The sequence below is a fragment of the Elephantulus edwardii genome, unplaced genomic scaffold (genome assembly GCF_000299155.1).
Source record: "Elephantulus edwardii isolate Elephantulus edwardi_28Jun2011 unplaced genomic scaffold, EleEdw1.0 scaffold00018, whole genome shotgun sequence".
Lineage (NCBI taxonomy): Eukaryota > Metazoa > Chordata > Mammalia > Macroscelidea > Macroscelididae > Elephantulus > Elephantulus edwardii.
Window position 1 is genome coordinate 13,288,475 of NW_006399768.1, and position 13,557 is coordinate 13,302,031.

Sequence of the window (13,557 nt, forward strand, 5' to 3'; positions counted from 1 at the left end):
CACACACACACACACACACACACACACACACACACATACATAGATAAAATCAGGCAAGTCTGTCTATTATTGGCATCGTCTCCTTTTCACTGAGAAGAAATGATGTTTGAAGAAGGTACACTGAATTCAAGCCATGTTCTTTTCAATAAGTTGCTATGCATCTGAGAGCTGGACCTTATAAGGAAGATGGAAGAATTGATGCTTTGAACTTTTACGTTGAAAAAGAGTAATAAATATCATCTATAGACTGCCAAAATCCAGAGCAGTCTTAGAGAAAGTGCACATAGACTGCTCCTTGGAAGCAAAGATGACTTCATTTCTCTTATGTATTTGGAGCATTTTATTAGGAAAGGCTATCCTTGGAAGAAAGACTTAGAAAGGGGAGGGCTGCAAAAGAGTGGAAAATCCTCAGCCAGATGGATTGATACAATGACTTCAGCAATAGGCTTACATAATCAGAGATAGAGCTGATGGCACAGGATAGGGCAAATTTCAGATTTGTTTTTTATGGCATCTCTGGACTGCTAAGAAAATAAACAGATTCATCCTGGAGAAGGTTAAACAGGGCTGCTCCTTGGAGGCAAGGATTCTGATGCTTCATCAGACATTCTTTGGACATGTTTTAAGGAGAGACTTGGTCCTTGGAGAAGGACATCATACTTGGTAGGGTGGAGGGACAGCGCAAGAGGGGAAGGCCCTCTAGGAGGCGGATTGATTAGGTGACTGGGGTAATTGGGATGGGTGTGTCAGAGACAGTGAGATTGGCACAGGACAGAGCAGAATTTAGGGCTATTGTACATAGATAGGGTCACTATGAGTCTCAAGCAACTCAACAGCACATAACAATAACATGAATCGAATTCCACAATACCTAATAACATCATGAATATAAAATTAGGCACTGCCTTCCACACTCTTGAATTTCCTTCTATTAAACTCAGCACCAATCTTACTGTTCTACTGTGACTGAAATTCATTGTAATGACCACATAACTCATAGAAACAAGCTCTTGTTTAGGAGTTATAGTAAGAAAATTAAGAAGGTTACAGTTCAGGTTAGACTAAAGATATAATTGCCCAGTCCAAGCGGATTCCCAAGTGTACAATTTCTTAGTCTACACAGCTTCTTCAGTCCATTTCCTGGCCCTTTGAAATTCAGCCTCATGGTTTAGGTCAGTGTTACTAAATTCCTCTCTTCTTGTTGTTCACTGTTGAGTCAGAACTGACTCATAGATGGCCCCCCAGCAGGTTTTCAGAGGCAATTAATCACATGGGAGGAGTTTGCTCAGCCTTCTCCTACAGAGCATCAGGTATATTAGAACCATGTGCCTGGGGAATTGCAGCACAACTTCTTACCACTAGGCCACCAGAACTCTAGTTCCACGAATTATAATGTCTTCCCTCAACCTCCAGAAAGCTTTGATGATGGTCTTTGGCTCTGATTCCACAGGGCAATAGTTCCAGTTTAGTTCTGTCCAATGACAGATGGTGTTAGTTGGTAGAAATGGACCTATTTGGCCATTTTAAATCAGACAATCATGTGTTCTATTATGCTAGAAATGACAAATTGAAAATGAATGGTATTGAATTTAAAGTCAAAAGATCAACATTTCAAGATGTTTCTGGGAGTACAATGTTGTCAGTGATATACTGCATAAAAGGAATTATTGTTAATATTACTATTTTCAAATACATACAACAACTACTAGTCAAAGATAAGGAAACTGAGGATTTCTACTGGCTTCTGCTTGGGGACCTGTATTATTGCTTGTTTACCTGTCACTTTGTTGTATTGGGTTATGTCATTGTTGTTAGGTGTCAGGTTGAGTGTGATCCTGTGAACAACAGATCTGAACCCTGTACTATTCTGGCCATCCTCACATTTTCTGACAGATTAGAGTCTACTGCGGCAGTCATTCTGTCAATTCACCTGGTCAAGGGTCTTCCTCTCCTTTGCCAATCCTCCACCTTTCTGAACATAGTGTCTCTTTCCAAGGACAAGCTCCTTCTATCAACATGCCCTAAGTATGTAAGATGAAGTCTCATCATCTTTTTTCTCCAAAGACCACTATGGCTGTACCCCCCTCAAGAGGTAGGTGTGTGTGTGTGTGTGTGTGTGTGCACGTGTTATTTGTTCTTTTGGCCATCCAAGGGATGTTCAGTGCTCTTCTACAACACCACAGCTCAAAGATTTTTATTCTTCTGTCATCCTTATTCATTGTACAGCTCTCAACTGAATCGTAAGTGGGCAGAAAGAACGTGGTCTGACTCAGACGCACCCTAGACCTCAAACTGACATTATTCTCAATGATTTGGAAAGATCCCTTTGCGGACTTTCCCAGTGTAAGATATCTCCTTATTTCCTGAATGGTGGTATCAAGGGTGTTAATTGTGGGTCCAATAAGATGAAGTTTCAATCTTTTCCCCATCTATCATGATGCTGCCTATTGGTCCAGTGCTAAGAATCTTTGTTTCCTTAACGTTAAGATTCAATCCATACTGAGGGTTCTATTCTTTGATTTTCTGTGATAAGTGTTTCAAGTCCTTCTAAATTTTAGCAAGCAAGGTTGTGTAATCTGCATAACACAAGTTCTTGATAAGACTTCCTCAGATCCTGATGCTACATCTGCATTCATTGAGTCTGCCTTCTCGTTTGTGTTTGCTCAGCATATAGATTGAATATGTAAAAGAAAGAATATAACCCCAACACTCTCCTTTCTTAATTTTAAATCTTGTAGTGTTCCCTTGCTCTATTTGTAGAAACCCTCCCTGTCTAGATATATGTTCTGCATAAGCAAAATTAAGTGCTCTGGGATCTCCATCTTCTCAATATTGACCATAATTTGTTATGATCCACAGAGTCAAATGACTTCACATAGTCAATAATGCATAAATAGATACTCTGGTATTCTTTACTTTTAGGCAGGATCCATCTGACATTAGCAATTATCTCGTCTAAATCTAGCTTGAACTTCTGGCAGTTCCCTATCTATGTAGTGTTCTAGCCATTTTGAATGATCTTTAGCAGTATTTTGCTTTCATGTAATATTAATTATATTGTTTAATAATTTCCACATTCTGATGGATTACCTTTCTTGGGAATGGGAACTAATATGAACCTCTTATAATCCATTGGCCAGACAGTTGGCCTTCAGATTTCGTGGCATAGACCAATGAGTGTATCCAGGGTGCATCTGTTAATTAGAACAAGTTATTTGATATCTCATCTATTCCTAGGGCCTTTTTTTTGCCAATGCCTTCAATGCAGCTTCCACTTCCTTCTTCATTATTATTGGCTTTTCCTCATATGGTACTTCCGAAATTTTTCAGTGTTAGTCAATTCTTTTTGGAACAGTGACTCTGTATATTCCCTCCATCTTCTTTTGATACTTTCTAGATAATTTAATATACTACCATAGCATCTTTGAATATTGCAACTCAAGGTTTAAATATGCTTTTCAGTCTCTCAGAGAAATACAGAATGAGTTACTCCCTTTTTTATCCTCAAATTACAGCTCTCTGCCCATTCCATTTTAAGGCCTTACTTTGTCTTCTCGAGCTACCCTTTGAAATCTTCTTTTCAGCTTTTTTCGGACATTCATTTCTGGGTTTGTTTGGTTTTGGTGTTTTTTTTGTTTGTGTACTTTTCCCCCTTTCTCCTCTCTCTTTGAAATGACCTTTTGCTTTCTTCATGGATGATTTTCTTGATATCACCCCATAGCTCATCTGGTCTTTGATCATTTGTATGCAATGCTTCAAACCTATTCTTAAGATAGTCTTGAAATTCAGATGAAATAGATTAAAGGTAATATCTTGGTTTCTGTGGACTTATTTTAATTTTCTTTGGCCTCAATTTGAACTTACATATGAGTAATTGGTGTTCTGATTCACAGGCTGTCCCTGGACTCATTTTGTCAAAAAATATTGAACTACTCCAATGATGCAGTTACACATCTAATCAATCTGAAATCTAGCATTGGACCACAGTGAATCAGATAATCATACTGTATACTAGACTTGGAACAATAAACAGAAGGAAAATGGTGTTGCATTCATAGTCAGAAAGTCAATTTCAAATTCTATCCTGAAGTACAGTGTTGTGAGTTATAGGATATTATCTATTTCCATACAAGGAAGACCGATTAATATGACTATTATTCAAATACACATTCCTACATCTAGAGCCAAAGAAGAGGAAAATTAAGATTTTACCAAATCTTACAGTTCAAAATTGACTGAACATGTAATGAAGATTCACTAATGGTAATTGGTGACTTGAATACAAAAGTAGGAAACAGTGAACTAGGAATAGTAGTTGGAAAATAAGGGTTTGGTGATAGAAATGATGCTGGAAATAGATTCATCAATTTTTTTTCTTTTCAATGATTTATTCATTGCAAAAATCCTCTTTAAAAAAGACACAGGTAACATCTTTACACATGGACCTCACCAGATTCGCTGCATAAGAATCAGATTGACTATATCTGTGGAAGGAATCTGTATTGGGGCAATAATGATGTTCATATTGAAGGTGGAAGGACAGCAAAAGACAGCACGAAAGACCTTCAACCAGGTGGATTGACACAGTGACTGCACCAGTAGGCTCTAGTGTGTCAGATTTTAAGAATGGCACTGAAAAGTACAGGTTTAAGATCAGTTATGCATTGGGTCACTATGGGTCATGCTAGACTTGATGGCACCTAACACTAACACCAACACCACCAATTGACTTCAATCATCTTAAATTGATTTAATATGAAATCAACATATATTAATAATAATAATAATAATAATTGGAACAATAGTTGAAAATAAAAAAACTGTATTCAGAAAATATGGCCTTGGTGACAGAAATGGGGCCACAGATTATATGATAGCATTTTGCCCAACTAATGGTTTACTCATTGCAAATACTTTTTATAGAAAACATAAACAGTGACTATACAAATGAACCTCACCTGATGTAATAAATAGCCCTCAAATTGACTTCTATTGGAAAAAGCAGTAGAAAACTTTAGTATCAGAAATCAGAATAAGCCAGAGGCTGACTATAGAATAGATCATCAACTTATCATATGCAAATACCAAAATGTATATAAAAGAGACTTTGAGACTTGCTCTTCAATTTCAGTAACTTGAAGAACAAGATTTCACAGGGCATCTTGAGAAAACAGTCCAAATTATTATACAGAAATGAAGACTTGGAGTTAAAGAACTAGAAGGGAAGAACATTTTAGGCATTTCTCAAGCTGAAAAAGGTGAAGAATACATACAACCATCCAGATGCAATATTGGAGGATTCTATGGCCTTCAGTATGGACTGAGGCTCAATGTCAAGAAGACAAAGATTCTCACCACTGCACCAATCAGTAGCATTAGGATGGATGGCAAAGAGATTGAGATTGTTCACAGCTTCAGTTTGCTCGGCTCCACGGTCAACACTCTTGGCACCAGCAGCCAGGAAATAAAAAAAATGTATTGCGATGGGAAAGTCTGCTGTTAGGGACTTCTCTAAAGTACTCAAGAGCAATGGTATCTCTCTGGAGACTAAGGTCTGCCTGATACAGGCCATGGTCTTTGCAATCACTTGTTATGCATCAGAGAGTTGGACAATGACTAGAGAGGATAGAAGGAGAATTGATGCCTTTGAGCTCTGGTGCTGGAGAATAGTATTCAATATACCATGGACTGCCAAGAAAACAGATTCATCCTAGAGAGGGTTAAACCAGGCTACTCCTTGGAGGCAAGGATTCTGGGGCTTCGTCTGACATACTTTGAACATGTTGTAGGGAGAGACAGGTCCTTGGAGAGGGACATCATGCTTGGTAGGGTAGAGGGACAACGCAGGAGGGAAAGACCCTCTATGAGGTAGATTGATTCGGTGACTGGGGTAATCGGGATGGGTGTGTCAGAGGCAATGCGATTGGCAGAGAATAGAGCAGGGTTTAGGGCTGTTGTACATAGGGTCGCTATGAGTCGCAAATGACTCGACGGCAGATAACAACAATAACAACAACAACATGGACAAAATATAAATAAATGACACAAGGCCTTAAATAACTCTTTAGTAATTGTTCTGTAATTACTCAAAGTGTATGCTTAAGAATATATAAAAATCTCATCAAATTTAATTACTGAATACTTGTGACTGCCACTTGGGATTACTTTTAATTAGAAAATCACTCTATTTCTTAAATAAAATCATAGATATGCTACATGTGTGTCAGATATCTATATTTACCTAGCTTTTCATTTTCAACCTATCTTATATTTTCTAAATAGAAAATATAAATCCATTGTGTTTTTAAAAATAGGAAACTGTTACACAAACATCATTACATTTGATACTACCACAGATTTAAGTAAGAGTATGTATTTTATTAGTTTAGCTTTTCAGAATAAGAACCCAGAACTCACACAAGATTACAATATTTCTGAAGTAAGGAATACCATTGACAATGACTCTGTGCACCAATAGACAAAGTTTCATTTTTTATTGATATTTGTTTTTATAATGGGCCCTCCACAAAGTCTAGTAACTATTGGTATAGTCTCTAACTAATTATGGTGGTGCTAATCTAAATGCCACAGATGTTCAGCTCTTTGAATCTGCCAACCTCTATGAGGAAGAAAGATGATCAGTCTCCTCGCATTAATATTTATAGTTTTAGAAAGTGATGAAGAGTATCTAAAGTCAGAACTGATTCGATGGTAGTGAGTGAATAAGTTTGGAACAAAAGAACAGTCCTTAAAGCTGAAGATTTTCTGAGATAAGAAGATGTTACTGTAACACAACTATTCTCAAATTATTTATATTCGCTTGATGTCAGGGATATCAACTAGTTTCATATGCCTCTCTTCTCTTTCATAGTATGACTTTTTTGAGAAATAAATAATAGTATGACAAATCTTTTCATGCAATTTGATAGTTTTATTTTTCATAATATTTACTTTTTATGTCATTGTAAGGTGACTGAGGAATTTACTTGAAATTCAGTCAAATATAGCTAAAGAATGAAAAATACACTGACTAATAGGACTTGCAATGAATAACAATATATAATAAAATAAATTACACTAAATAATTGAGGACAAGGACTACAGATCACCCAGAAAAATATAATTTCCCTTGCCTGACAATTTTTTTTTAATTCTAGAAATGAGTTGACAAGATGAATACAGGAATAAACCCTAATGGTGACCTGTAGATAAAAAAAATATTACTGTCATAGTTCCTGCATTTAAAGGTATCTACAAAACATACAATTATATGGTAGCATTATTTATTTATTCATTTTTTAATGTATTGTGCTACTTTTCAGTTCTTAAAGCTTAAAAAATCCTTGTCACTTATATGCATCGTCACTCAAATTGACAGACATGTTCCAAAGATGATTTTTCCCAATGAGTACAATATGAATGGAAATGAAAATCTATCTACTTGAAGAATTGATTCTTAATAGAAAAAAAAGCTCTCTGCCCTTACTGCTGTCAGTTGACTGATAAATCATAGATCAAAATCCTTCCTATAAAATATTGACGGAAACCTTCTTCAAGCCCAGATTTATGCTTTAATGATTTGTGCATACTAAAGACTTTTTGAATCTAAAACAAATTTTAAAAGTCATCCTAGAATCCAATTTTCTCCAAGCCAAAGGCCATCTACTCAATAGTTGTATAATCTTGATTGCATGTATATGTGAATGTGTGTGTAAATTGCATATAAATCTGTAGATTTACTCAGAGGAAGAAAAAGAGAGAGATGTTTACTTCCTGTCACATAAAAATTTCTCCACAGGCAAAGAAAGTTATAGACATTATACTGCCCATATTTTGCCATTGTCAATAGAAGTTAAAATTTAGGGATTAAATGACCATATTGTAAATTGCCCCCCAAAATTGGAAGTAATTATTATGAAATTTTCTGAATTTAAATGTGGAATTTACTGAGGATAAAATAAGTTCACCTTATTGCTAATACAAGCTCTGTAGAACTGAACTATATTAAAACTGTGCTCTTTTATTTGCCATCTTTACAGAAACATTTTCTCCTTTTTCTTTTCTGTATTGAACCATTGACAAAAATAAATGAATGTAAAATGACACCTAGCAGATAGACTGCTTACATTGAAATATAACACCCACCCAACAAAGTACACATCTAATTCAACTTATATGCATTCTTTCAATTATCTTCTTTACAATCTTCCTATCCACATTACACTTAAAACTGTTATGTCTGCTCTTCTGTGTTACAAACTTTAGACACCTTATTGTTGTTGTTATGTGCCATTGAGTTTCTTGCAACTCACAGTGAACTATGAGTACAAGATGCCTAAACCCTACTCTATTCTATGCCAACCTCATTGTTTCTGACACACCTATTCCCACTGCCCTGATCACTGAATCCATCCATCTTATCAAGGGTCTTCCTCTCCTGTGCTGTCCCTCCACTCTGCCAAGTCCCTCTCCAAGGACTGCTCCTGCCTTGGAATATGCCCAAAGTATGTCAAATGAAGCTTCAGAATCCTTGACTCCAAGGAACATTCCAGCCTCACTCTCTCCAGAACAAATCTGTTTGTTCTAGCAGTCCATGGTATATTCAACACTCTTCTCCAGCACCACACAGCTCAAAGGCATTAATTCTCTTTCTGTCATCCCTAGTCACTGTCCAACTCTCCGATGCATAGCACGCAATTGAGAAGACTATAGCCGGGATCAGACTCACCTTAGTCTCCAGCCTGAAGTCATTGCTCTTCAGTAGTCTGTAAAAGTCCCTGATGGCTGACTTTCCCAATGCAATTTGTCTCTTGATTCCCTGGCTGCTGTTATCAAGAGTGTTGACTGTGGAGCCAAGCAAACTAAAACTTTTAATTATCTCAATCCCATCATCATCTATACTGATTCTGCCAATTGGCCCATTGCTAATCTTTTATTCTTTGTCTGCTCACACTCACTCATTGAATCAACTCCTGACCCTCCAGTGTGCTCTCAGAGACTGTAGATCACATGAGATTTAAATCATTCTCTCCAGGATACCTGACAGATTAGAATCCTTTGCCTTTGGGTTATCAGTTCAATTCCTTACCCACTAGGTCACCTGGACTTAATCTATTACTTCTTTTAAATTACATTTGCAAAATAAGTATCTATCTCTGTTGTACTGTTAAGTGTTATTGTTACTGAGTTGAGCACAACTCATAGTGACACTATGAACAAAATATCTAAATCCCGTACTATGACTATCGTTTCTCTATCTTCATAGAGTTTCCAGATACATGTGGTTTAGGAAGTGAATGTCATGCCTGTTTTCAAACCTGAATCAGTCTGAGAGTTCTACCAAATACTGTCCATGATGGGTAACCATTATGCCGTTTGACACTAGTGGCACAATGTTCAGTATCACAGCAACCCCAAGTTATTTCAGTACAACAAATTGACGGACCAGTGCTATATCACTTAAAAAATGTTCATCCCAAACACAATTAACATCAGACCAAAGGGCTCCACTACCTTTTAAATACAAGGTCTGCCCACCAGGTCCTGGCTGACTCTAAACCAAGAGGCTTCAAATAATCACAAATGACAATGTCAGATATCTTGTTGGCTTGCTCTTGGATAATGACCTTATAATTCTTCACTTCTTGGTTAGCTCTAAGATTCTTTTAAACCAATATTTTATAATACCTTTCTTTGGTGTAGTTGTTGCAATGTTTCTAATAATTACCGGGAAAAGTATTGAAGCAAAACATCTGTTTTACCATATTTAGAGGAAACAAAATCTAGCCTATTTTGCATACACCTGCGAGGTTCTGTTGTTATTGTGTCCCACCAAGCTGGAACCAACTCACAGCTTACTTCAGCAAATTTTCAGAGGCAATTAATCACATAGGAGGAAATTGTCCATTTTTCTCCCACAGAGCAGTGTCTAGATTAAATTATGTTCCTTTGAGATTACAACTTCTTGCCAATAGGTCACCAGAGCTCCTGAGAAGATTTTAGGGCTCTGGTATTTATGCAGAGATTTCAGTTCTATGTTCTGTATAACAGCCACCATGTTCGATCTTCTCTTTGTATAAGTATAAATTCTAAATTTTATTGTTTCTACTGTGGAAATGTCCTTTAATCATGCAACTCTTCATTGTCATATTCTCAGAGATTTTCTATTTTTTATGATACCTATTTTTTCCTTATATTCTGTGAAATTGTAATCAATTTCTGGTGAGCTGTTATCTCAACATCTGGTGAAATTTTTGTTGTTGGTGGTGGTGGTTTGCTTACAAAGTTTATATATATTGTGTTTCACACTATTCACATTGTGTTTCATTCATTACCACACATTATGGGGTTATTTATTAAATATTATTAATGTTAATGAACATTTACAGAGATTTTGGGTTCCCATTCATTCATTGTTGCACTGTTTTATCTACCCTACCCCCCCCAGTTCATTCCTCTTTTTTATTCCCCTTGAAAGTCTGTTTTAATTGTCCCATTGCCACAGTGCTTGTCAAAGCCAGTTCTGATTAATCTCCTTTGTCAGTGTGTCCTTTGTCATACTCTACCACTCCTCCCTGAGAGAGAATTCACCCTGATTCATAAGGAAAAGGGGATGGCGTATTCTCTTAGCTACTTCCTATTGAAAAGGGACGCTGTAGGTTTCAGGGTAAAGATCTTCTCTCACTACTCTAAAGGGCCCCTTTGGCAATAGGAAACATGCAGACTATTGTGGAGATTGATTTTGGAATTTAGATGCACTGTTATCAGTTGTGCTTAGCCACACCTGTTCATATCCTTGAAGATGTAGCATGGAACTGTTGCAGCCTAGAAGACACAAATTTAACTAACAAGTTAAAAGTACATGAGTCAAAAATTTAAAAGCAATAATATTCCAAGTAGAGGTTCTAATAGTGGCACAAATCAAGTTACAGAGGGAAAGTAGTTCTTAAAATAAAAGGCTTATTGACTAGCAATTTGTCTATCATAGTATAAAGGTTAGGAACCACAAGATGTAGTGGTTCAACTAAGTCATTTATTGTTCTTAAGTCCTGGACCAAATTTCATCTACCACTGGGTTGTTTTACAGCTCAGAAGTCCACATACAAGGCAGAGGTGAAGTAAGGAACTGCTTATGAGGTTTTCCATCAATTCCAACAACTGAGAAATAGTGAGAAGAGTTGGGACCTCAGAAGGCTTTTAGGACCAAATAGTAGGCTCCTGTGTCCAGGAGTAAACTAATATACTTACCAGTAATGTTAATGCTCACTCACAGCTCTTCTGGGAGTATCTAAATAACTGAAATATTCTCTTTGTTTTCAGCTGGGAGCGGGGGCCTGTCAGTCCTGTCAGCCATGAGGACCAGATGTGGCCCACCCTTGGCCAAGTTTCCTTCAGTTCCACACTTAAAGCAAATGAGTGGGAACTTCCTCTGCACTCCCTTGCCTATCTGTGGCTCTCATTTGTGACACTGTCTACTGAAGTGGCCCAGCTATCCACAGTGGAAACAATTCTGAAATCCTTGGTTACCTTTGGGTGGCACTGTTTATGAATAAGACTTCTATTTCCTGACACAAGCCCTAAACTGACAGCAATAGCTGCCCCAATAATTTTCGCCATTCTCTGGTCTTTTCTCTTCCTTCTAGATCCCAGTTCTTAAAAGAAGGAAAAATTTAAACAAATATACAACAAATAATTTTGAACATTAAAATCTTTTAAGCTTAAGGCTAGAAATATTAACAATATGATCATTTCCAATCCAGAGATACATGTTCCAATGCAGTTCCTATTTTCCATAAATGGTTTTTGTAAGAAGAATATTGTAAATGTGAATACAGATCCACTATTCCTCCTCCATGCCATGACATAGTGTAATTAGCATGAGCAGTTATAAATCCATTGCCATCCTTACTCTAACTTAATTTTTTTTAATTTAAATTTGTTATTAATTTCAGTAAAAATTTACAGAGGCTATGGTTTTCCACTCATTCATTATTGCACATTTCTCCCCTCCCAAGCCTCCCCCACAGAACACTATCCTCTTGGAAAAGTAAAAAAACCAATTCTTTCATTTTTTAACAAAACCTCCCCCAGGTCCACTCCACCATGTAGCCATTGTTCTAGACTCCTGTCATGGCAGAAATACCTAATCACATATATCTTTTAAACAGTTTTCTCCGTCCTCTGTTTCAGTGCGGTATACTTTATTGAACCTATCTTACCCAGTCTCTCCCCAACCCCAAGGTCAATCCTCTTTTACAAAAGTGGCACCATGCAATATTTGTCCTTTTTGTGACTGGGATATTTCACTCAGCATAATGTTTTACAGAGTCAACCATTTTGAATAATATTGCAACCAGGAGTAGATAAAGTAGATGAACGGGATCTTCTAAGACTCAAATTCCTATGCACATCAAAAAACTTCTCCAATAGGGTAAAAAGAGAAGCCACAGATTGGGAAAAAGTATTTGGTAATAACATATCAGATAAGGGACTTATATCCAGAATTTATGAAATATTTGAGCACCACAATAAGATAAAGGTAAATAATCCAATAGAAAAATGGGCCCAGGATATGAACAGGCATTTCACCGAAGACAACATTCAGATGGCTAACAAGCACAAAAAGAAATGTTCAAAATCCTTAGCTCTAAGAGAGATGCAAATTAAAACAATTATGAGATACCATATCACCTCAGCCAAAATAGCAAAATTTAACAGAAGAGCAATTAACAAATGCTAGTGAGGTTGTGGAGAAACTGGAACCCTTATTCACTGTCAGTGGAAGTGTAAAATGGTGCAACCCCTGTGGAAAGCAGTATGTCGCTTTCTCAAAAAGTTGCAAATAGAGATACCATTTGACCCACTACTGGGAATATACCCCAAAGAGACCATAAATTACATCCAAGCAGATACATGCACACCAATGTTTATCGTGGCTTTGTTCACAATAGCAAGGAGTTGGAAACAACCTAAGTGCCCATCAACAAACGAATGGATAAAGAAGCTGTGATATATTCACACAATGGAATACTATGCTGCGTTGAATAACACACATTATATTTTATAAAATTAAACACCATTGAACCTTGCCCATAATTACTCACTCTTTTATGTCCCCGCTGGATCCTTCCCATTTCCTTCTCTCCTTCCACCCGCCAAACTGTGCAACCCTGTAGTTTCGCCCCTACTCATTCTCACCTCTCTAATCCAAGATCTTCCTCCCTTGAGTTCCCATGCATCTTTTACTAGTGATTCTTCTATTTTTATAATAATAGTCTTATGCAGTATTTGTCCTTATGAGACTTGTTTAACTTACTCAGCATAACATTCTCCAGTTATTGCTTTCTTTATTTTTTATTTGTGATTGGTGGTATTATTCTCTTTAAAGTACTCAGGAGCAACAGTGTCTCTCTGGAGACTAAGGTGCGCCTGATACAGGCCATGGTCTTTGCAATCACTTGTTATGCATCAGAAAGTTGGACAGTGACTAGGGAGGACAGAAGGAGAGTGGATGCTTTTGAGCTGTGGTGCTGGAGAAGGGTACTGAATGTACCATGG